The sequence below is a fragment of the Musca domestica genome, unplaced genomic scaffold (assembly GCF_030504385.1).
Source record: "Musca domestica strain aabys unplaced genomic scaffold, Musca_domestica.polishedcontigs.V.1.1 6, whole genome shotgun sequence".
In the NCBI taxonomy this organism is placed as follows: Eukaryota; Metazoa; Arthropoda; class Insecta; order Diptera; family Muscidae; genus Musca; species Musca domestica.
The window spans coordinates 1,323,711-1,351,143 of record NW_026712363.1 but is presented as its reverse complement, the minus strand read 5'-3'; the positions used below and the strand labels follow the sequence as shown (position 1 = coordinate 1,351,143).

At 33.3% G+C, this 27,433-nt stretch overlaps 1 protein-coding gene across 6 annotated transcripts in view; it reads left to right on the top strand.

The window, feature by feature from the left end:
- The first annotated feature begins 9,696 nt into the window (after positions 1-9,696).
- The window catches only part of LOC101900172 (fat-like cadherin-related tumor suppressor homolog), a 466,944-nt gene continuing 449,207 nt past the window's right edge, over positions 9,697-27,433 (top strand). The window contains exons 1-2 of one of the 6 annotated variants that reach the window (XM_059129200.1): positions 9,697-9,908; positions 21,221-21,382. The gene's annotated coding sequence lies outside the window, so the exon portion shown is untranslated. Of the gene's footprint in view, positions 9,909-9,939; positions 10,157-10,202; positions 10,361-19,837; positions 21,383-27,433 lie in introns of those variants that run through there. The other 5 variants (XM_059129194.1, XM_059129199.1, XM_059129196.1 and 2 more) reach the window with 5 other exon arrangements.

Sequence of the window (27,433 nt, the reverse complement as noted above, 5' to 3'; positions counted from 1 at the left end):
TAAAAAGTTACAAAGGGACATAAACAATGATATTTCTGTCTTAAAATTATACAAAATAGACATTCGATCATGGGATCCAATTCTTGTATTTCAATGCTCGTCGAAATTGCCGAAACTAACATTATCTTTATGGGAACAATATATTGCCAAGAAGACGGAAATGCCTTCCTGGGAAGAACTTAATACATTTTTAACGGAAAGATTTCAAGCACTAGAGAGTGTCTCTGACATATACGGTCCCCAGAGTTCACGGTCTAATCCGCCCCAGCAGCAGAAATTTCACAACCTTCAAAGATCAAAAAACTATAATCTATAGTCCACCATACAAAAGTCAAGAATCCAAAGTATAAATTGTGTAGGGGAAATCATATTTTGAGATCTTGTCCCAGATTTTAAAGTATGGACTTTAAAAATAGAATGTCTATAGTAAAACGGGACAAACACTGCCTCAATGGCTTATTTTATGGTCACGTGGTAGCAGATTGTACAACCCAAAAGTATTGCTCCGAGTGCAATTCGAATAAAGATAGGAAATTCTGTTGCCTCAAATTTATTGGTTTCAAAAACGAAAGTTGCTCCAATTAAGAAACAGTCCTTGCCCCGACCAAAGCATTGTGGCGCTCTTTTACTGGCTAATTTGGTATACGCTGTTCTACCACAGCTGAGTATTAAAAATCACACTTTACGCCTTTGGTCGGACTCAACAATAGTCCTAGCATTGCTTAGGAAACCATCACACACGTGAACAACCTTTTTTGCAAATAGTGTTGCACAAATTCAAGAGAAAATATGAAATAATTGGAACCATGTTGCAACACATGACAACCCCGCAGACCTAGCAATCCGGGGGGTGACTCCTTCAGAATTGAAAGAGAGAAGTCTGTGGTGGTTTGGACAAAGTTGGCTCAAAAAAAGATAAATTCTGGCCCTCATCTCTAAGTATTCCGCAATCGGAAAATATTGATGATCTAACCGCTCTTACGCCTGGCCATTTTCTGATTTGCTCATCCTTACTGTCCCCTGCCGAACCCGAAGAAATTCCTACCAAAACATCTTTACTAAACCGATGACGTAAGTTAAAAGTTATGCAGCAGAAGTTCTGCCGTCGACGGAAATCCGACTACTTGATAGAACTCCACAAAAGGAACAAATGGAAACAAGCATCCCAAAATCTAAAACTAAATGATTTAGTTGTACTGTCACAGCGAATGGGAAGTCCAAATGAATGGAGTTTGGGGCGTGTAGCAAAGGCCCAGATAGGCATGTTAGACAAGAACAGGCTTGTTAAAACGCCCCATATATAAATTGGTTTTACTACCTAGCTCGCAGTAGCTACAAAAATTCCCTATCCCAATCGTTCACTCTCAAACAATCAACTTTGTTATTACATTTAAACTAATTAACCTTTTCTATCTCTCAGAAAATGTTTCATTGCATGGAGGAATATCGCTGCCTCCTTTGTGCAACCTGTTCTCCATCCATGGGACAAAATGAGGTATGTGCGGCAGAATAAGGTGTACGCCTGGCCATTTTCTGATTGGCTCATCCTTACTGCCCCCTGCCGAACCCGAAGAAATTCCTACCAAAACATCTTTACTAAACCGATGACGTAAGTTAAAAGTTAAGCAGCAGAAGTTCTGTCGTCGACGGAAATCCGACTACTTGATAGAACTCCACAAAAGGAACAAATGGAAACAAGCATCCCAAAATCTAAAACTAAATGATTTAGTTGTACTGTCACAGCGGATGGGAAGTCCAAATGAATGGAGTTTGGGGCTTGTAGCAAAGGCCCAGATAGGCATGTTAGACAAGAACAGGCTTGTTAAAACGCCCCGTATATAAATTGGTTTTACTAGCTAGCTCGCAGTAGCTACAAAAATTCCCTATCCCAATCGTTCACTCCCAAACAATCAACTTTGTTATTACATTTCAGCAAATGCTGCCTTTCCCAACGGACTAAAAATACCGGACTACGAATTGCAATTCACCGATAGACATAGGCTCGAATACTCACCATAAAGCTGAAGACAAGCCATGATGGACGCCTTGAAACACCATTGCATTCCAGGGGAAGTTTGGAAGAAATACAATGTCGAAGATGTAGCTGACACTTCCTTCTAACTTCCATGGGGCTGCTCAGTAGTATTGGGGAAAGATGTCTCTAAAAATATCTACCTGGTCTTATCTCAAGAGCGGAAAGGTCTTCCTTACATGCAGAATACTATTTTTGGTTATGCGTTTTTTGGTGCCTTGGAAACCGATGTGGGAAACACAGTGTTGGTGAGAACGTTTTTGGAGAAAAATATTATTAAACTACATCATCGTGAGCTGGTATTATTAGAATTAGTTGTATTATAAGTATATGGATTTTTCTTTTTTTGCCCCTTTAAGCGTGAACATTAATTTTACACTTAGTCTGCCCCGGTGGGCGTTTTAAATTCTGTTAATTTTGTTTCCCTTTTTTATATTATTATTTTATTATTATTATTACTTTCTTTGACCTAGTCGTTCAAAGGGGGCGGCATGTTTACGTACACAAAGAAAAAAATTATTCGCATAAGTATAAGTAAGCCGATTTATGTCAGCTTTCGCCCTTTTCTTTTTGTTTTGTTTTTCTCTCCGTTTGAAGATTAGAGTTTGCTGACAACCGCAAGAGACGGTCGCGTTTTTGTATCGACTCAAATGAAATTAAATAAATAAATTGTTAAATCTTTGAATTCAAAAATACTAAGTGGTTTTATTTGTTGAAAAAAAAGGAAATTGTGTGAACATTATAGAGTGTGAAGATTTATATAACGAACTAAATCTTTCATAGTTAGACATTTTTACTAAATCTAAATCTCGTCGTAAATTGTTGTGAGAAGAGCATATTTTAATCGTTCTTCGCACTATGGATTCTCAAATTTAAATTTAGCTACGTCGCGTAGAGTGTTAAAATCACAAAAAAAACAGAAATTAAATGAAAAAATTAATTTTGTCTTCTGGAATAAATGTTTCTAAACAATTATATAACACAATATTCTATTTCAGCACAGAAAATTTCAAAGTCATACGTTGTTTAGTTTTCTGTTTACACAGTGCTAAAGTTGATAAATATTTCACTTTTTCGCAGAAGAAGGATAACATTAGTTTTTGGGTTTTTTAAAACGTAATAATTTTATTTCTCATCAAAAGCCATAATGGAAATATCGACTACAGATAGTTACCAGTGTTTTTGAATAAAAAAAGTTGTAAAAACAGTGCTGTAAAAATATTTTAAATATACAATTTAATATTTTATTTAATTCAAAATATTTTCATATTTTCGCCATATTCTAAAATTATATGGAGATTAAGAAACTGTATCGAAAAGATATTAAAATATTTTATTGTATTTTAGTATGGAATGTCATCTTTCATAATTTTTTTTTCGACCCAAATGTGGTATATCGTAATATTATTGTCAAACTATTTCGGAGGTGCAATACCGGTGCGCTCCTACTGTTTTCTCCCCCAAAAAACGTCAACATTTTCACAGAAAATAATTATCCTTATAAAACAAGAACAGATTATCCAATTTTGTCCATATTTTGCAAATCCCAATATTTGAGCAATGTTATACTAGGGGTGAAAATGTACAATGTCGGCCTACACAAATGGTCAACATTTTGAATATATATAATTATAATAAAATACCAATATATAATTATAATTATAATAAAATATAATAAAATACCATCCGATTCTCCTGAAATTTCACATATCCCAATATTAATACCAGCACAGGATCTGGCGTGAAGGTGGTAGATATCGATCCACTCCTTTTGGTAACTCCCCCACAAAGGGGTCAACATTTTGAATACCAATGAAGCTCATAAAACGTGAAGTAAGCATCCGATTATTTTCAATCTTGACACATCCCAATATCTATTTTTCCTAATGCACAGTTTTAATTTAAACAAGTAAACAAGCTGTAAGTTCGGCCGGGCGAACTTTTAATACCCTCCACCATTTGGAACAATTTTGGCAATTTCCACAAAAAAATAAATAAATAAAATCCGTTAAAAATTCTATTAAAATCTTAAAAATACCGAATGCCTATACGACAACGTGGACCTGCATAGGAAACTTTTGTCATAAGTTATCACAATATTTAAATGCGAAACTTGAAGAAAAATCTGTTTATAATGTAGCTAAAATAATCAAAATACCGAATATGGGGGTACCTTTATATGGGGGCTATACGAAGACGTGGACCTGCACAGACAATTTTCTGGCATGGGCTGAAGTATCCATTACGAACTTCACATGCGAAATTTGAAACAATCCCAGTAAATAATGTCGCTAAAATCATCAAAATACCGAATATCAGGGGGTACGGTATATGGGGGCTATACGAAGACGTGGAGCTACATGGCCCATTTTCTGCTTTGTGCTGCAGTATCTATTACAAACTTCAAATACCAAATTTGAAAATTCCGTTAAATAATGTCAGAACAGTGTTTGGCTTGCTTGTTTGGGATACCATAGTATTTTGTTGTTGCAAAATCGTCAGGCAAAATCCGATTATTGTTGTTTTTATAAAAACAACGTTTGTTTATGAGTGGAGAACGATGGTAATGTTTTCCAGGTCAGTTCCCCAGCCCCCAAATAAATCCCTAGGGTTGGAGGGAAAGCCAACAGTATCTCGTGTAATAATTTCCAAATCGATATCTTCATTATCTGGCAAATATAAAGATGAATCAAAATAGTGAGCGTAAAAGTAGGCGTGGTCAATATTTTTCTTTAAAAACCTAACTTGGGGTATGACGAAAGTTTGTACAAAAAATTATGTCCAGCCGTTCTCAACTGATTCCATTACCAACAAACAACAATTGATTTATATATATATATATATATATATATATATATATATATATATATATATATATATATATATATATATATATATATATATACATATATATGACAAATTATAGCCTAACTCCTAAACTGCTTTCACATTATAACTATATTGTTAATATTTAATATAATAATTTCGAGGTCCGAAAAAGTTTCTATTACTCTAATAATCACCAATATTTATATTAATTTAGGCAAACTTTTGGTTTTTTTTAATTTATTTCAAAAAACAAGAAATTGCAGATCTATAAAAATTGCATATTTCTGTTCCATATGCTCTATGTCCGATTCATTTTATCTAATTACATAGGTGTATATATTTAGATTGTTAATTAAATTTTAGTATATTATAACATAAACAGTTATTGTATCTAAATGTAGTAATTTTTAATATGGAGTATATAACAAATAATCAATAACATATATTTGCAGTTAAAGTTGAATTTTTAATAGCATTTTGTCCCGAATTTCGCTGCTTAGCCTTTTGTATTTTTAAACCCACAATCAAATGCTTAATACGAAAATAAATACGACATTTGAAAAAAAAATTGCTTTACTTTGTAATCAATGTCCACCTTATCGCTCATTTCACACCTTCGGCTATGCAATTTGTCCCTGTAGTCAGTTCTGTCGCCGTATAAGCTGTGAAAAGTTGATTGCAGGTGAAGTATTTTGCAAAAAATCTCTGGAGGGCTTTTTTAGAAACCCTTTGGATACTTGGTTCACCCAAGTAAAGGTTTTTTCTTCGCATAGGTGCTCTTGGAGGTTTAGCTTTCGGATCATATATCCCGCTATATACTCCAGCGCATCATCTTTTAGGAAATCCGGAAAATCTTTTATTTATATTTCTTCTACATATTCGTTTACTTGATTTTCATCATTTTGTTCGATGGGGAATTCTTAAGTTGCTATAGGCATATGTGAGGAAGATATCCATTGCGTAGGGTAATTATTTAAATTTCCTGTTTTATCCATTAATTTCGTGTTTCGAGCTAGATAAATAAGATAAGTATGGTAAGTGATACTTAATTTTCTGTTAAACGTGTACGCTGATAAAAATGCTTCCAGATAAAAATGCTTCCTAAAAGCAAAAACATAAACCCAGAATATATTTTCTCATTCTGTATTTAAAATCCTTGGGTGTAGGGTGGTCGTTTGGTCCCCCTTTGCTCCGAAAAAGTTCTCCAAGACATCCTGATTTAATCGATTTGTTAATATATATCTCATACCGAATTTTTCATGAAGATATTCATGAAGCATACATAGAGCATTATTTGTCATCATGATACCTTTTTGAAAAATACACAGACTTTTTTCCGGATATCGGAACCTTAAAAGGTGATGCGCTGAAGTATATGGCGGGATATAAGCTAAACCTCCAAGAGCACCTATGCGAAGAAAAAAAACCTTTATTTGTGTGGACCAAGTATCCAAAGGGTTTCTAAAGAAGCCCTCCAGAGATTTTTTCCTAAAAATACTTCAACTGGAATCAATTTTTCACAGTTTAAACGGCGACAGAATTGATCACATAGACATAGATTGCATAGCCGAATGTGTGAAATGAGCAAAAAAGGTGGACATTGATTACAAAGTGAAGCAATTTTTTTCAAATTTCGTATTTATTTTCGCATTAAGCATTTGAATGTGGGGTTAAAAATACAAAAGTCTAAGCAGCGAATTTCGGGACAAAAAGAGCTATTAAAATTCAACTTTAACTGCAAAAATATGTTATTGATTATTTATTATATACTCCATATTAGAGATTACTACGTTTAGGTACTATAACTGTTAATGTTATAATAGACTAAAATTTAATTAACAATGTAAATATATGCACGTATGTAATTAGATAAAATGAATCGGACATACAGCATATGGAACACAAATATGTACTATTTATATATCTACAATTTTTTTTTCGTTGAAATAAATTAAAAATACCAAATGTATGCCTAAATTAATATAAATATTGGTGATTATTAGTTTAATAGAAACTTTTTCGGACCTCGGAAATTATTATACAAAATATTAACAATATAATTATAATGTGAAAGCAGTTTAGGAGTTAGGCTATAAATTGTCATATATTGCTATATAACACATATAGGACACTTTTTGGAATAAGGACTGTAGAACACAAATCCGGCTATATTGTTTTTCTATAAATACCGAACGGCTGCGAGAGTTAATTCAGTACCAGTTTTGGTGCCCGAACTTCCAGGTCAAATAAGCTATGCCCTTAAACCGTATCTGACACCCAAGAAAGTTTAATTTTCTGTAATTCTTTTTTATATAGAAAATACTCTAAATGTATGAGAATAAAACAATTTGGAGAATGATACAATTCATAGAAGGTTTTCTATATACAATCCCGGAAGCTCCTTTTTAAATTAAAACTGTGCATGAGGAAAAATAAAAATTGGGATATTGCCAAGATTAAAAATAATCGAATGCTTATTTCACGTTTTATGAGCTTCATTGGTATTCAAAATGTTGACCCCTTTGTGGGGGAGTTACCGAAAGGAGTGGATCGATATCTACCACCTTCACGCCAGATCCTGTGCTGGTATAAATATTAGGATATGAAATTTCAAGAAAATCGGATGCTCATTTGGTATTTTATTATAATTACAAATATTCAAAATGTTGACCATTTGTGTGGGCCCACATTGTACATTTTCACCCCTAGTATAGCATTGCTCAAATATTGGGATTTGCAAAATATGGACAAAATTGGATAATCTGTTTTTGTTTTATAAGGAAATTTATTTTCTGTGAAAATGTTGACGTTTTTTGGGGGAGATAACAGTAAGAGCGAACCGATATTGCCCCTCCGAAATAGTTTGACAATAATATTACGATGTACCAACTTCGGGCCGAATCGGATACTCCGTTCGAGAGAGTCACCGTGTGACATTATTAGCCGTGTGTAGAGAATTGCATTTTCTCTGATTTTTTAACTTTGCCCTACCTTGATATCATTGTACCATGCTTGGACCTATCTTCACAAAATTTACAATAATATAGTGCCCATTCCAAATACTGGAGTGATCTGGAAAATGTTTGGCATGAAAGGATTATATATACTAAGAGCTCAAAATGTCAAGTTACACATGATATGGTTTAAAATTTTGGTCGAAACATTCAAAATATCGAAAATCAGGAAGAATCGCTACGTGGGGTTCATGCCGAAACCGGGACCGATATGTCTCATTTTTTGTATTTAGTAGCAAAATTTTAATTTAGCATTTTTCTTAAATTATTAGTTTAGCATTTTTTGTCAAAAAATATTCTTATATTTTAGTACTCTCTTATAAATCCATTTTTTTTTAAATCCAAAAAATTAAATTACATGAACATTTTGAACGAAATTACTATTTTAGAAAAGCACTGGCAATAGCTAAGTACATATGAATGGGCAAACATAAAGTCAACGATTTATTTTTGGATATGCGTATAAGAATTTAAAAATGCTTTAAATAAAAAACCTTTCGAGATTTTGTCTAGTTTTAGTTTAGTAACACGGAAGTTGGAAGTGTTTTCAGTGGCATGAACCTTATAAAAGCAGAAAATAGAAATAGAATGATCTTATACACCATGAATTCACTTGTTTAAATTAGAAGCGGATTGAAAAGATTAAATAAAGGTTGCGAAAGTTTTAAGATTACTAACGATCTCATTCTAATCAACATTCGGTCTCCAATTTTCACGTAGCAGGACTTAATACATTTTAATAAAATCATATAAAATTTAAAAACAGATGTTGGACCTCATTATCCTCCTTCCGAATAACCTTCATGGATCTGGAACCAATTTTTTTTCAAAAACCTATCATCTCTATCAAATTTCATGCTTTGGACCGAAGTAATGCATATTCTTATAAAATTTGCACTATATTAAAGCTTAAGAAAAGAGAGTCATGCTAATGGCTATTCAAAACAATATTTGTAAATTAAGGTTTCTCTATATGAACTGTTGTAAAAAAGATCAGAAGTGCGCCATTCGTGTATTTCTTAATTCGTCTGGAATCCACTTTCAGCATTTCGGTGTATTAGACATTTTGGTATTTTTTCCCACAAAAATTGGGGCCAGTGAAGTCACTCAGGGCTAGTGAAATCACTCGACTTCGAAAACAATTTATTCATTTTTCTGCTATTTAAGTTCTATATTTTTATATTTTACGACATATTTGGATAATGTAAAAGTGAACAAAGTCGATGTTTCGTTTTTAATTGATAAATAATAAAGAATCATAGAAATATTTAATATTTTGTATTTTGAGATAATTAAGTGAGTCTACTGGACCTCTCTCACAGCTTGAACGACATCTATTGAAGCACTTTTTTCAGAGATAACAGATGAGACAACTTTATAACAAAGTCTACACCTTTATTTGTCTATGTTTATATTTAGCATTATTTTTTGGCATTCTAATTTTTTTCTTTGGCATTTTTTAGCATTATTTTTACGCTGTTTTAGCTGCAACACTATTTTAGATCTGGTCACATTGATGCCTACATTTCTCTACCGAAATTAACAGTACAATGTTTAAATACTACGAAAAGAGTATAATGTACGAGGTCAACTAGATTGGTCATTTTTCTCTTCTTCCTTAACGTCTTACAAAAAAGTACCACGAGTACTAAACTCAATTATCTTTTTGCTTCAACATCTTGCAATGTTAACTGTGTGCTATGTCAAAGTAACATGTCCGAACTGTATAAGAGTGTTTATGTCATATTCAGCTGTAAAAACAGTGTAACTTCGGCTTCTGGCTTAGTGAGCAGTTGCTACAATTACCTTTCTTTAGTTTAGTTTGACGAAAGTTTTTGGTGCGTGCGCTTGGTTGCTCTGTGGCTCGCGTGGTTTCTCTGGGTGTAGTTTGTTGAATAATTGTGAATATATATGAATAATTGTGGAAAAAGTGAAAAACGCATAATATTATTATAAAAAATGATATTTATATTGCTTCATGCAAAAGATTCTGTAAAAAGTCTATAGAGATCCGTATTCATCTCCGGTTTAAGGTAACAACTATATGTTGATTACAAAGTTATATATACAGAATTTCAATGTTTGTGTGTGTTATGTTAAAAACCAGTTTGAGCAGAGCAATGAGTAGTTAACATACAACCGTATGTATAATTTAAATGGTCGGCGATATGTATGTTTTCATCCAGTCAATTAAAAAACACAATACCGAGGAACGAAATTTAATGAACATAATGACCAGCTAAGAGGATATAAAATTACAAAATATCGACATCGTGTAAATGTAAATAAAATGAAAATGTTTTTCGTAAATAAAGCTATGAATCGGACTTTCCTAGCGTCGTTCACTGCTGTGTGATCGATATAATTAATTATTAAATCATTTGGGGATGTGAAAAAAAATAACAATAAATATGCACATTTATACTAAAATAAAAATTCGTTCGTACAATCGATAACATAAAACACCAATAATCGGGTTTGCGTAGTAAGATATTACAGATTAACAAGTTTTATTATTTATGTGTGCAAATCAGTGAAGGGTGCATGCATGGTAGAAGAATACAGGTAGATGCATCAACGCTTGGGAGCATTGATATGTCAAAAAAATTTAAATGTTTTTTCAAATAAAAGTGGATTTTTATATGTTTTCTTATACTACGTCATACGGAGGCTATTATAATTCGCGTTTTTCAACAATTTTTACAAATATGAATAATTTTTCATTCAACATTTTCAATTCCAAAATTGGTTTGACAGTTTATTGTCCCAGCAGCTGTGTCGACGCGTCTACCTATATTCTTCTACCATGGGTGCATGCTAGAAAAATCAAATTTGATATATTTTTCCGCATTCACCATAATTATTTTTATTTAATCATAAAGTGCTATAGTTTTTAAGCAAAAAAATCCAAGTGAGTAACTGACAAAAAGCTGCTAGCAAATCCAAAATTTAAATTAATAGTTTGAAGAAATGAACGAAGTGATGGACATGATAATAGAATATAAAAGTTAGAATCTGTTGCTTAATATCGGACAAAAGTGAAATCTAAAGATATTTAATTTAATATCGCAACGCCAGATCTCTATATGTTGTAGTTATTGTCGTCTCCTTGTATTTGCATTTATCGATATCAACGCATTGCAAGATCCAACGCATGGTAGAAGAATAAATGTAGTTGCATCAACACAGCTGCTGGGACAGTGAACTGTCAAACCAATTTTGAATGAAAAATTATTTAAATACGTTAAATGTATTGAAAATGCATATCATAACAACCTTAGATTTTGGTCGTATAAGAAAACATAGAAAAATCTGACCAAATTTATAAACGTTGTGGAATTAATCGGACGGCCTGGGCTTAACTCTAGTTTAGTAAAAACTTTTCGATTTTTTCCACAGGTAGGTATTTTCTTCCTGATCTTGGGAAACAATTTTTTTCTTGGGGGACGGACCCGGGACCCCTGATTTTTGACCCGAAAGTCCGGGTTCAAGACCCCGACTAGACTCGGATCCAGTTACCCGATATAGTTATCGTTGGAAAGCTTTTGAAAATACCTATCCAACAAGTAAGTGATAGGGTAATTTGTAAGCGGTTCGGAAGTTATAGTTAAATTATCGATTTTTTGGACCCTGATTTTTTATAAAACCCTCAAAAAGTCCCGAAAAAGGGCCCATTACACGGGGGTCAACCAAAATGACGCCAAATTATTGCTGACACTCTTACCTTTCCAAAATGCTACAATTTGTGCTAATAACTTTTTCGTGTCCAGAGATATTCTCTTCCTGGTACGTTCACCCAGCTACGCGAATTAAAGTTTTTTTTTTTTTTAAATTAACAGTTGTTGTAAGTAGCCGGCCTTCGGCCTGGGCTTTATATTTTCTTCTTCTCCGCCGACCAAAGTTTTCTAAATTTGACACTTTTTGGAAATAGCCGGCCTTCGGCCGGGGCCGAAGAAGGTATTAGCACCAATTGTAGTATTTTGGAAAGGTTAGAGTGTCAGCAATAATTTGGCGTCAATTTGGATGACCACCATAATGGTTCCTTTTTCGTCTTTTGGTGGTTTTTATAAAAAATTTGGTCCAAAAAATCAATAATTGGATAGGTATTTTCATAAGCTTTCAAACTATACCTATATTGTCTATCTCGGTTAAGTGGATCCGGGTCTTGAACCCGGACTTTCGGGTCAAAAATTAGGGGAACTGGGTCCGACACCACCCCCCAAGATACAAATTGTTTCCACGAATCAGGGTAAAAATAACTACCTCTGGAAAAAATCGAAGAGTTTTTACTAAACTGGACCTATGTAGACAGTGGATGGTATCAATTGCGAATATCAAATACAAAATTTGAAACGTTTCGCTTGGAAACATTTTTAAAAACATCAAAATTATGAAAACATGTCGACGCTATACTGAAACGTGGACCGATATGTTCCATTTGTTTCTGATTCTTCTCAACCTGATCAAGAAGGACGCAACCTGCAAAGTTTAGTTAGATGAGTATGTTTGGCTGGACAGTGAAAGGGATGCAGTTCATGTGGTCCTGCCTGGGCAGGTCTTCTGCACATTGCTGTCCATCCGGCCCAATACGAAATAAGGCGGCTAAGGCCACCATCTGGATCTTAATTGTTCCAAAATTTGCTCAGGTTGGCGAGGCAACTCTTGCTCTTTAGCTGCGATGAAAGAGGGGTTGGTCTTCCAAAATGGTATTCACTATATATTCCTCCATGACTTCTGTGACTGCGTCAGAGTGAATTCCATTCAGTCCTGCTTGATTGGTCGGAATTGAAACACTATAGAACATTTAATGTTATCCTCATCGTCGCTGATCATGTAGTGCAAAGTGTGGTCACCATGGTCCAACTAGTTCGTTCGTGAACTATACAATTCTACTATTCCAAAATACGGTGTAAGTTCATAAGTTCTAATTTTCCCCAACGACATAATTCTAGTTTATTAAAAACTCGATTTTTTTGATTTTTTGATTTTTTTTGAAAAAAAAATTTCCAGAAAATTTTTCAGTTAAAATCTTTTTTCTTTTTCTCAGAGAAAAATTTAAATTTAACTACATTTTAGTGAGAGTAAATTTAAATTTAACTCAAAACCGCTTGTTATGAAAACAAAATAAAAATTACAATAATGAAATTATATAATAATAAAAATGTTGTATGGATTTAATAAAAAATGCATAATTGCTTGAACTTTGTTCCAATATCAAATTTGGCAATAAAAACACTGCGCGCATAAATACCTACAAACTGAAACAAACTAATGGAAAGTAATCATGGATACGCCCTTGTGGTGTCCATATTTGGAAAGAGCATCGAAAATGCTTATAAAACACTGTGGGGAAATGGTTAGGGATACACCTTTATGGTGTCCATTTTCGGAAAGAGCATGTAGACCAACATTATGATATAGCCCCCTCAAATGATATAGCCCCTTTCAAATTCCTCAAATGTTGGTAATTTGAGATTTTAAAAAGAAGAACAAATTCTTTCAAATAATTATAAGTATGGGACCATGCTTCATTATAACTCTTATATGTAGGTATCCGTGATTTTAGCTACTACCAGGGTCTTGGTCACATTTTTAAATGGTTCAGAAATTGAACTGCTTCTCTGGCTGTATGACATGTTGAAATCACATGTCCTTCACATTAATTTCTTCAATTCTAGAAAAGTTTTCTTGGTATCATTTTACAATACCGATTTCATGATTGCGTTCTAGTTGGGACTCCTGCAACTTTCGTTTTTCATCGTTGCTTTTCTGTCATTTTTATTATTTTTTACATAAAATCTCAAAGTAATTTTCAGAAAATTTCAGTTACGAGTAATTTGTTTTCCTTTTTATTTCTATTTTATTGATATTAATTCTTGTTACTAAAAACTTAATAAGTAATTGTTTTTTTATACCCTCCACCTTTGAAAGGAGGGTATATTAACTTTGTTTGTCAGTTTGTAACATCCCTAAATATTCGTCGTATATTCATAATCAGCATAAAATTCTAAGTCGTTTTAACGATCTCAGTCTGTCTGTCTATTGAAATCACGATACAGGCCACATTATTTGGCGTAGGTATTTTCATAAGCTTTCAAACTATACCTATATTGTCTATCTCGGTTAAGTGGATCCGGGTCTTGAACCCGGACTTTCGGGTCAAAAATTAGGGGAACTGGGTCCGACACCACCCCCCAAGATACAAATTGTTTCCACGAATCAGGGTAAAAATAACTACCTCTGGAAAAAATCAAAGAGTTTTTACTAAACTGGACCTATGTAGACAGTGGATGGTATCAATTGCAAATATCAAATACAAAATTTGAAACGTTTCGCTTGGAAACATTTTTAAAAACATCAAAATTATGAAAACATGTCGACGCTATACTGAAACGTGGACCGATATGTTCCATTTGTTTCTGATTCTTCTCAACCTGATCAAGAAGGACGCAACCTGCAAAGTTTAGTTAGATGAGTATGTTTGGCTGGACAGTGAAAGGGATGCAGTTCATGTGGTCCTGCCTGGGCAGGTCTTCTGCACATTGCTGTCCATCCGGCCCAATACGAAATAAGGCGGCTAAGGCCACCATCTGGATCTTAATTGTTCCAAAATTTGCTCAGGTTGGCGAGGCAACTCTTGCTCTTTAGCTGCGATGAAAGAGGGGTTGGTCTTCCAAAATGGTATTCACTATATATTCCTCCATGACTTCTGTGACTGCGTCAGAGTGAATTCCATTCAGTCCTGCTTGATTGGTCGGAATTGAAACACTATAGAACATTTAATGTTATCCTCATCGTCGCTGATCATGTAGTGCAAAGTGTGGTCACCATGGTCCAACTAGTTCGTTCGTGAACTATACAATTCTACTATTCCAAAATACGGTGTAAGTTCATAAGTTCTAATTTTCCCCAACGACATAATTCTAGTTTATTAAAAACTCGATTTTTTTGATTTTTTTTTGAAAAAAAAATTTCCAGAAAATTTTTCAGTTAAAATCTTTTTTCTTTTTCTCAGAGAAAAATTTAAATTTAACTACATTTTAGTGAGAGTAAATTTAAATTTAACTCAAAACCGCTTGTTATGAAAACAAAATAAAAATTACAATAATGAAATTATATAATAATAAAAATGTTGTATGGATTTAATAAAAAATGCATAATTGCTTGAACTTTGTTCCAATATCAAATTTGGCAATAAAAACACTGCGCGCATAAATACCTACAAACTGAAACAAACTAATGGAAAGTAATCATGGATACGCCCTTGTGGTGTCCATATTTGGAAAGAGCATCGAAAATGCTTATAAAACACTGTGGGGAAATGGTTAGGGATACACCTTTATGGTGTCCATTTTCGGAAAGAGCATGTAGACCAACATTATGATATAGCCCCCTCAAATGATATAGCCCCTTTCAAATTCCTCAAATGTTGGTAATTTGAGATTTTAAAAAGAAGAACAAATTCTTTCAAATAATTATAAGTATGGGACCATGCTTCATTATAACTCTTATATGTAGGTATCCGTGATTTTAGCTACTACCAGGGTCTTGGTCACATTTTTAAATGGTTTGCCCTTTTTTGGCATCTAGCTTCTGGTAGAAGACCTCTTCGCGGAAATTTTTCAATGTCAATGCTTCGGAGTAGCGCTCATATAAAAGTACCTCCTGAGTTTACCTATTTCGAGGGTTTTGATTATATTTTCGAATCGATTTGACTTAAAATGGGGTAGGAAACCATTTTACATGGGCCTACTATAAACAGTTAATGTATACTTTTTAATATATATGCTATATTTAGGTTTTTAACTCCCAAACTAAAAGCTCTTACTGAAAAATAGATCGAGTCATTGACATTAAAGACGAAAACTACGGGCCGGCAATGCGGACTGGTCCAGCTAGTACATAAATAAAAATTAATATAAAATAATTTTACTTATATATATGGGGGCTATATGAAAACATAGACCTACATTGCCCATTTACGAACTTAACCTGCCTACTGACAAAATAAACATGTGTGCAAAATTTTTGCCTTCTATCTCAAATCGTTCGAAAGATAGCGTGATTACAGACGGACATCGCTAAACCGACTTACAACTTTACTCTGATCAAGAATATATATACTTTGGTGGGTCTGACATGAGTGTTTCGAGGAGTTGCAAACGGAATGACAAAGTTAATATACCCTCCATAGTATGGTGGAGGGTATAAAAAATGTGAAACATTATTATATCATAAAGCAGATAGAATTAAATTTTACTAATTTTTTTTTTACTTCAAAAAATCCTAAAAAAAATCTTAAGGTGATTCAACACCACGATTTTAGTGAGCAATTCTAGGCTCCAAAACGCAAAATAAAACGACCGGGAAATGACTGATGCAGAAATTGAACTGCTTCTCTGGCTGTATGACATGTTGAAATCACATGTCCTTCACATTAATTTCTTCAATTCTAGAAAAGTTTTCTTGGTATCATTTTACAATACCGATTTCATGATTGCGTTCTAGTTGGGACTCCTGCAACTTTCGTTTTTCATCGTTGCTTTTCTGTCATTTTTATTATTTTTTACATAAAATCTCAAAGTAATTTTCAGAAAATTTCAGTTACGAGTAATTTGTTTTCCTTTTTATTTCTATTTTATTGATATTAATTCTTGTTACTAAAAACTTAATAAGTAATTGTTTTTTTATACCCTCCACCTTTGAAAGGAGGGTATATTAACTTTGTTTGTCAGTTTGTAACATCCCTAAATATTCGTCGTATATTCATAATCAGCATAAAATTCTAAGTCGTTTTAACGATCTCAGTCTGTCTGTCTATTGAAATCACGATACAGGCCACATTATTTGGCGTAGGTATTTTCATAAGCTTTCAAACTATACCTATATTGTCTATCTCGGTTAAGTGGATCCGGGTCTTGAACCCGGACTTTCGGGTCAAAAATTAGGGGAACTGGGTCCGACACCACCCCCCAAGATACAAATTGTTTCCACGAATCAGGGTAAAAATAACTACCTCTGGAAAAAATCAAAGAGTTTTTACTAAACTGGACCTATGTAGACAGTGGATGGTATCAATTGCGAATATCAAATACAAAATTTGAAACGTTTCGCTTGGAAACATTTTTAAAAACATCAAAATTATGAAAACATGTCGACGCTATACTGAAACGTGGACCGATATGTTCCATTTGTTTCTGATTCTTCTCAACCTGATCAAGAAGGACGCAACCTGCAAAGTTTAGTTAGATGAGTATGTTTGGCTGGACAGTGAAAGGGATGCAGTTCATGTGGTCCTGCCTGGGCAGGTCTTCTGCACATTGCTGTCCATCCGGCCCAATACGAAATAAGGCGGCTAAGGCCACCATCTGGATCTTAATTGTTCCAAAATTTGCTCAGGTTGGCGAGGCAACTCTTGCTCTTTAGCTGCGATGAAAGAGGGGTTGGTCTTCCAAAATGGTATTCACTATATATTCCTCCATGACTTCTGTGACTGCGTCAGAGTGAATTCCATTCAGTCCTGCTTGATTGGTCGGAATTGAAACACTATAGAACATTTAATGTTATCCTCATCGTCGCTGATCATGTAGTGCAAAGTGTGGTCACCATGGTCCAACTAGTTCGTTCGTGAACTATACAATTCTACTATTCCAAAATACGGTGTAAGTTCATAAGTTCTAATTTTCCCCAACGACATAATTCTAGTTTATTAAAAACTCGATTTTTTTGATTTTTTTTTTGAAAAAAAAATTTCCAGAAAATTTTTCAGTTAAAATCTTTTTTCTTTTTCTCAGAGAAAAATTTAAATTTAACTACATTTTAGTGAGAGTAAATTTAAATTTAACTCAAAACCGCTTGTTATGAAAACAAAATAAAAATTACAATAATGAAATTATATAATAATAAAAATGTTGTATGGATTTAATAAAAAATGCATAATTGCTTGAACTTTGTTCCAATATCAAATTTGGCAATAAAAACACTGCGCGCATAAATACCTACAAACTGAAACAAACTAATGGAAAGTAATCATGGATACGCCCTTGTGGTGTCCATATTTGGAAAGAGCATCGAAAATGCTTATAAAACACTGTGGGGAAATGGTTAGGGATACACCTTTATGGTGTCCATTTTCGGAAAGAGCATGTAGACCAACATTATGATATAACCCCCTCAAATGATATAGCCCCTTTCAAATTCCTCAAATGTTGGTAATTTGAGATTTTAAAAAGAAGAACAAATTCTTTCAAATAATTATAAGTATGGGACCATGCTTCATTATAACTCTTATATGTAGGTATCCGTGATTTTAGCTACTACCAGGGTCTTGGTCACATTTTTAAATGGTTTGCCCTTTTTTGGCATCTAGCTTCTGGTAGAAGACCTCTTCGCGGAAATTTTTCAATGTCAATGCTTCGGAGTAGCGCTCATATAAAAGTACCTCCTGAGTTTACCTATTTCGAGGGTTTTGATTATATTTTTGAATCGATTTGACTTAAAATGGGGTAGGAAACCATTTTACATGGGCCTACTATAAACAGTTAATGTATACTTTTTAATATATATGCTATATTTAGGTTTTTAACTCCCAAACTAAAAGCTCTTACTGAAAAATAGATCGAGTCATTGACATTAAAGACGAAAACTACGGGCCGGCAATGCGGACTGGTCCAGCTAGTACATAAATAAAAATTAATATAAAATAATTTTACTTATATATATGGGGGCTATATGAAAACATAGACCTACATTGCCCATTTACGAACTTAACCTGCCTACTGACAAAATAAACATGTGTGCAAAATTTTTGCCTTCTATCTCAAATCGTTCGAAAGATAGCGTGATTACAACAGACAGACGGACAGACAGACACTCAGACAGACAGACGGACATCGCTAAACCGACTTACAACTTTACTCTGATCAAGAATATATATACTTTGGTGGGTCTGACATGAGTATTTCGAGGAGTTGCAAACGGAATGACAAAGTTAATATACCCTCCATAGTATAAAAAATGTGAAACTTTATTATATCATAAAGCAGATAGAATTAAATTTTACTAATTTTACTAATTTTTTTTTTTACTTCAAAAAATCCTAAAAAAAATCTTAAGGTGATTCAACACCACGATTTTAGTGAGCAATTCTAGGCTCCAAAACGCAAAATAAAACGACCGGGAAATGACTGATGCAGAAATTGATCTGCTTCTCTGGCTGTATGACATGTTGAAATCACATGTCCTTCACATTAATTTCTTCAATTCTAGAAAAGTTTTCTTGGTATCATTTTACAATACCGATTTCATGATTGCGTTCTAGTTGGGACTCCTGCAACTTTCGTTTTTCATCGTTGCTTTTCTGTCATTTTTATTATTTTTTACATAAAATCTCAAAGTAATTTTCAGAAAATTTCAGTTACGAGTAATTTGTTTTCCTTTTTATTTCTATTTTATTGATATTAATTTTTGTTACTAAAAACTTAATAAGTAATTGTTTTTTTATACCCTCCACCTTTGAAAGGAGGGTATATTAACTTTGTTTGTCAGTTTGTAACATCCCTAAATATTCGTCGTACATTCATATATTCTAAGTCGTTTTAACGATCTCAGTCTGTCTGTCTATTGAAATCACGATACAGGCCACATTATCTGGCGTAGAGCGTCAAAATTTAGCAGAATAATTTGTATTGGATGGTCTAGGATGGTTGGAATTGAAAATGATTGGTATAGTGCTCATATAATTGTACCTCCCGATATTTGTCTAAAAATTGGCATTTGTTGGTCGTAATGGGTTCTAACTCCGGTGGCGAAACATTGAATGTATAGGTCCACGTTTTGTATAGCCCCCATATAACGGTACCTCCCGATTTTCGGTATTTTGTTGATTTTTTCAGTTCCATTTTCGATTTCAAATTTGGAAAAAAAAGCTAGAATTTCTATCAGTAAAAACAACTGTCAATGTTTGTCGTCTGGTTCGCTCTCTTATACTAGACTTTTGACTTGACAGGCAAAATTCAGTAAAATTTGACAAAAATGTGACAAAAATCATCATACAATTATATACATACAATTTTTCGCCACACGAACTAGAACCTTTTATGACCTACAAATACCAACTTTTAGACAAATCCTTAAAAAAATGTTTCAAAAATCATCAAAATACTGAATATCGGAGGAACGGTTATATGGACCGATATATCATTTTTAATATCAACCATCCTAGACACAATTCAAATTGTTCTGCCAAATTTTGAAGCTCTATGTCAAATAATGTAGGCTGTATCGTGATTTCAAGAGGCAGACGGAAATCGTTAAATCGACTTAGAATTTTATGCTGATCATGAGTTTATTTACTTTATGGGGTCCACGACGAATATTTAGGGATGTTATGAGTTTGTTGGATTGTTGTTTGCATATGCTTTAAAATATTCTAGGGAATATATAACCTAGTTTTGTGCAACATAAAAAATACGGGGAGAATCTAGCAGGATCCCCAATATTTTGAGATATGTATTTTACAATATTTAGCATAGAACTTTGAAATTTAATAGAGATCTTTGAATTACATCCAGAATCAATTTCGGGATAGTCCATTTCGAGTATATTTTCCATTTTGGCTATGTTTTCTATTTAATTTTTCAAATTTTGGCATTTTGAGTTCTTATTGTGGAGAAAAGCTTTTCACAAAAAATTGTAAATGTTGGTCCTCTTTTTTTTTTGCAGCAGTTATAAAATGGTCACATTGACTTCATCCTTCCAAGACGTTTACTTCTTTAAATCCAAAATGTATTTTTAATATATATGGATCCCTGGCGTTTAGTTAAAATGTAGACTCTTGACGGCTTCAGGGTCTATAGAACAATTTCATTTCAAATAATTTTGTAGAATATTTTGATAGTCTACTATTTAATGGAAGTTTTTAAGCATATTTTAAAAGAAGGAAAAACATTTTCAAAAGTGTGCAAAAAGGGGGTTTTGTTAATTTTCGATGTAAACTTTCAAAACGTCGATACACCTGTCTCCTTTCTTAAGCTCTACTCTCATGATTTGCTGGATTTTGCCCGTAATTATTGAAAGAAATTTGTCTCGCAGTGAAATCGGGAAAAATGTTTTCCCACAATGGTAAAAAACTCAAAATGATCCGAATTACAATTTAAACATTCAAAACAAATAACCGGGTACTTCCATATCAATAATATTACAAATGTACAAACTTCTGATCCAGTGAAGAAAAAAAAAACAACTACTGTTTATAATGCTTAATCAAAAGAAAAAAAAAAAAAACATTGGGAGATGCATATTATAGAAATATTAGAAAAATTCAACATTTTTTAACTAATTTTAGCAAATAGGACAAAAAAATAACTGCGAAATCCACCTATCTACGAGCATCCTAGAATAAAAAACGATAAGCCATATCCTGAGAATGGGACAACTAACAAGGAACAGCAACAAGTAACACAAAATACATCGCCAGGAAGCAGCTGTAATAAAATACATATAAAATGTAAGTCATGGTAGTATGTGTAAAGTCTTTGTGGTTGGTATAATTTATATATTGCGATGTTCCAGAACCAGACAAGAAACGATATAAAAATGTTAGCCTATCGAAAAAATGCAAAACTAGTAGAATTTTACAGTTTCTGGAACATAGCATACATTAAATAGTGAAATTTTCTGTGTGTTCCACACCCTGCAAATTAGTACTATTTACATTTTAATAACATTTTTCCATATCATACAGGAAAAATCGGTTATTCTAGTAATATTATTAAATTTTTACAGATTCTGGAATTGACCATTTATCTTCGTAATATTAAATATTTAAAAATCGTGTTTGTAAGAAAGGTGGTTGCATCCTCATTGCAGCTGATGCCAAATATACCACTGTAGCAGCCGTTTATATATATATAATATATATATATAATATATATATTATATATATATAATATATATATATATATAATAAAGCATAATTTAATATAATAACTAACATAAGATAATGTAATATCAGTAATATGTTAATGCAAGTTACATCGCATGTTATGTTAGGCGGTAGCATTAGCTTTTGTAACAGCGATAGGTTAACACTTACACTCAAAGGAGCAATTTAACTATTATTCTCTTGTACTCTTTTGCTATGCTTCTTCTTACTTAACGAGTTTAGTGTATGAATGCTCTCACGTACCCATTAACTTAACGATAGTTAGGGCCATTATGCTACTCTTTTTCTCTCAATTACTCAATATATTGCAAAATACCTAAAATTGCAAATTAATAAATACTCAATTTGTTGTTGTAATATTGCCTTCGGAATTAGTAGTTAAGTTCTATTTTATGTTGTGAATTAACTTATGCTTGGTCATGGAAATGATGTTGCATCTTTCTATTCTGATCGAGCAACAGAGTAATAAAGTTGGTAAACGGAGTAAACCCCTCTTTTTTTTTGGGAAACATAAAATAATTATAAAATTTGCAACTCGCTAAGACTTTGGAAGCCTTAAGGCTACATAAGCAAGCAAACCTGAGGACGAATACTGCTCGATTCGACTTATTCTGTCCCAGAATAAATTAATAAAAATTACAAAATTAATAATAACCCTTACCAAGGAAAGGAGTTTCCACCATTTGGAGATTTCCCCCTTACATCTGGCGCCCATCGTGAATGTTAAGAAGCTGCTAAAAATTTGGAATTGCTTGCCCCTAGTTAACGTTGTTGTGTAGGAGAGGTGTTTGTTGTTTGGTTACATCATAAACATTTTTTAACATTAACATTGCAACCAGAACTGCAGAAACGTGGTGCTGTTGATTTTAGGAAAAACGAGTGCTAAAAACTGGAAAATTTGGCAGAGTTTGATAATTGAGGATAAAAGTGGTATAGAAACTCAGTTCTTGGTAGAAAATCTATTTAATTTCAATAATGCCAAGGACAACAATGAATTCATTAAGTGCTATGAACCCTCTTGTAGGATTTGAAAACGCGTCCGATCAATTGAATTCCCCTGTAAACCCCCCTAATCCCATGTGCGTGAAGATAAAAACGTTTTTAATTGGCGAAGACTTTCCGTTGTATAACAGTGTATAACAGTTCAAAAACGTTTTTGTATATGAGCGGAAAATAAAAACGATTTTCTAGGTTATAATAAAAACGATTTTCAACGTGTTAGACTTTTAATCTTAGTCATTTGTTTGATTTACGAAAAACGCTTTTTATTATCCCCTAGTAAATGAAATACTAATACTGAAATAAACACATAAAACGAAAATACATTATTTAAATTGTCAATGTGTAATAATTATGATTGTACAATTTTTTGGCCTATATCTCAGGATCAAAAAAGGATACGCGTATATGGAAGGTATCGTTAGAAAGGTGATTCCTTCTACTTTCCGAATATGTGCTGATCTAAGCATTTCGTTGTAGAAATTTTACGAAAAACATTTATCATCGAAAAATACGATTTTAAAGGACAAAATATGTTTTGGCCTACATCTCAGGATCAAAAAAGGATATGCGTATATGGAAGGTATCGTTAGAAAGGTGATTCCTTCTACTTTCCGAATATGTGCTGATCTAAGCATTTCATTGTAGAAATTTTAAGAAAAACATTTATCATCGAAAAATACGATTTTAAAGGACAAAATATGTTTTGGCCTACATCTCAGGATCAAAAAAGGATACGCGTATATGGAAGGTATCGTTAGAAAGGTGATTCCTTCTACTTTCCGAATATGTGCTGATCTAAGCATTTCATTGTAGAAATTTTAAGAAAAAAAATTTATCATCGAAAAATACGATTTTAAAGGACAAAATATGTTTTGGCCTACATCTCAGGATCAAAAAAGGATACGCGTATATGGAAGGTATCGTTAGAAAGGCGATTCCTTCTACTTTCCGAATATGTGCTGATCTAAGCATTTCACTGTGACATACGCGTATCCTTTTTTGATCCTGAGATATAGGCCAAACATATTTTGTCCTTTAAAATCGTATTTTTCGATGATAAATTTTTTTCTTAAAATTTCTACAATGAAATGCTTAGATCAGTACATATTCGGAAAGTAGAAGGAATCACCTTTCTAACGATACGTTCCATATACGCGTATCCTTTTTTGATCCTGAGATATAGGCCAAAAATGTTTATAATCATAATTCTTACACATTGACAATTTAAATAATGTATTTTCATTTTATGTGTTTATTTCAGTATTTGTTTTTTTTTACTAGGGGATAATAAAAATCGTTTTTAGTAAATCAAACAAATGGCTAAGATTAAAAGTCTAACACGTTGAAAATCGTTTTTATTTTCCGCTCATATACAAAAACGTTTTTGAACTGTTATACAACTGAAAGTATTCGACAATTAAAAACGTTTTTATCTTCACGCACATGTCGAAAAAACTATTTCATTTCCTTTTTCGAATGGCAATCCGATTGCCTTAAACTTCTCAAACAAAAGTTGTCCTGCTATACTTTTGCTTGCCGCTGTATCAAAATATGCTTCTCCCTGCATGGCTTGTATATTGACATCTACAACTGGAATATTTCGTCTTACTACTCCGTCACTTAGAGAATTAAAATCCAATTTTCCAGTACTAGCGCGGGGTTTATCTTTATTACAGAAAGGACAATTAGATCGGCAATAACCAGCCGCACCGCAACCGTAGCTATTCAGCTTTGTTTAGAACATTAGAATGCTTATCTGCCTCCATTTTCTTATAGCAGTTTTCAACAGTGTGATTCTTTTTACGACAGTATGAACATTTCACTTGCCTCTTACTGGGATATTCAGTGTCGAGTTTTCGATCTATTTTCTCCTCCCTATTTTCGTTGGCTAACATCTCTATTTCTCTGGCCTTAGCCAGCAGTTCTTGAAATGAGGAAACACTGTTACGGGGTATTCTTTCCCTGATGTGTATATTTAGCTGTGAAAAAATCATGTCTATCATCATCTTCTCTGGCAACTTGTCAGACAGTTGAGCAAACAAAGATCTTTTTCGACATACAAATGCATCTGTAGTTTCAAACATTTTTTGTTTGTCTTGAAAAATCTCGCTATATATGCGCCAATTTGGCTTTGACGGAGCAAACGCTTTTCTTAAAAGATCAATTGCTTCTGGGAACGTTTTAGCTTCATCTTGTACACCTTGCCACCACGTGGAAGCATAACCCTCTAGAAGTAACGGGAGGCTATTAAGTGCATGGACATCAGAGATATTCTCCGATTCTTTATATACCAATATGGTCGCAATAAAGTCTTCAACTTTGGTCGAATTTCTGTCTCCATTAAAACGAGAAGTGCATGTGCTAAAAGTACTATTCCTTGGTCTTTCCCTGGCTGCTAAGTCACCTAAAAGATTCCTTAACATTTGCTCCATAACATTGAAAAATATTGGGGAATTTGTTGGAGCTCGAGCTTCATTTTGCCAGGACGCAATGGGATTTCCACTGTTTCTAATTGGATCTGAATTTTGTTGAGGAACAGAGTTTTGAGCATTACCTGACACACCTGATAATTCACCATCTATATGATTCACAGTACCTTGTCGGACTGGTGGTGTTTTTCTCGGACTTCGTCTCATATTCCACACTTTTTAAAACGCAGACTTGGTAACCCTTTTTCACAAAACTGAAGCAACTTCTCTCACCAATTATATCGAATGACAACAACAACCAAATGATACCTTACCAATGTACCAACAACAAATCACTCGCAGTACTAATTTGCGTTTGCCTTCGATAAAATGCAACAGATTATGTATTCTGCTACACGATTTGCATCAAACAGGCAATTTCTGGAACAATATCTTTTTTGTTGGGCGCCACTTGTAGGGTTCGTGGGGAGACAATTAATCCTAATATTTAGGGGATTTTGTCTTTTTGTTATTTTATTTAAATATCTTATATTATATCGTAGATATAACGAGACAGACGTTTCCGTCTAGAAAAGTTTTTATCCACTTTATAATATTTTTAGTATCAAGGGTCAACACACACACAAAATGTCCAATGTCGTCCACTTAATACTATAGATTTTTATAGAATAAAAGACGATGATATTCTTGTGTTTGATACTTTATTTCTAAAAGCAACTCCAAGAATGACAAACTTAGCCTAATGCGTGTACTTATATAGGCGAGATCATAAACACGTGGAATGATTAAAACATGAAATTGAGGATGATTGAGTATAAACAAAATAATCACAATAACAATATCACTTGTAAAAGAAAGAAAGAAAAACAATCACTCAATCTCTCATAGGTATTTTACAATAATGTCAAGTTAAACTCATTTCATTGAATTTATGCGAGAGCACTAGAGAACAATTGCAGCATCACTCAATACTCATCAAAGAAATGCAGTTACTTAACACAAAACAACATATTCTCTTATTATTGGCATAGAACAAAATTAATTATCCGAACACTCGAGCAAAATTACAGTTCAAGTTAATGTAAAATAATTGATGTCATTCTATATATGCATAATAATAATAATACAAACAAATCATGATATAGAAGTGTGGGAACAGAAGTTTGAGTGAAGTTGAGAGAGTGTCACGAAGTTTAGCTATGAAGCAATCAATCATCAGCTAGCAAAATGAGTTGCATTTACGACGCGGCAAAGTAAAGACGTTCTTAAGACGGCCCGCATTAACGACGATCAATATTCATATTTATTTTATCTCAACTTTTCATTGCTTTAAATTACATAATCATTTTTATAAATTTGAGTTATTAAATATAATATTAATAAACCCTAGACAAAATATCGTGTTTTATTAAAAAGGAACCCTATAAATTTGGGGACTCAACCGCGATTAAGAAATAAAAATATAAATTTGATAAATTTAACGCGAAAACTATATAAGAATGCCAACTCCACTTGTGCAAAGTGTTACGTAAAATGTTTATTGTGTCGAACAGTACCAAACGTGTGAAAACTTTATAAGTTGTGTTAACCTTTCGTTTAACTTGTGTTATTGTGAAACAATATCACTGATTTCATGTTTAAAATCTCCACAGACTATTAAAACAATACTCTGGAGAAGAGGTTACTTGTTCAGAAACAACATTTGTGTTTCATGTCATAGAAAAAAGTCCAAATAATTTTTATATGTTTGTATGTTTAAAATAACGGTACTATCCGATTCGAAGTAAAATACAAAAAAACTGAAAGACTGTAACTTTAATTTAACCTTGACTAAGAAAAGAGAAAAAACGCAACTGCAAAAAGTCCGAGACAACAAACAACAAAGACGCTTACTCTAGGAGATTTTTTTGTCATACGCAACAACTTATCTACGGCCAAACGGACAATAACAACGGCACTGCATAAATTTATCTTTGGTGAAGAAGGAGATCGATCAAACCGACGACGATTGCGCTCATTTGAAGGCTTTGAGTTTGTAGAGGACAGTGCTGAGTATGGAGAGAAACTCAAATACATCAAACAGAACTTGTCAACAGCCGATCTAGTCTCAATTTGCAACCTATTATGTTTGAGCTACGACGTGGAGCATTTATGTGGTCACATATTCTCAAACCTCAAAAAA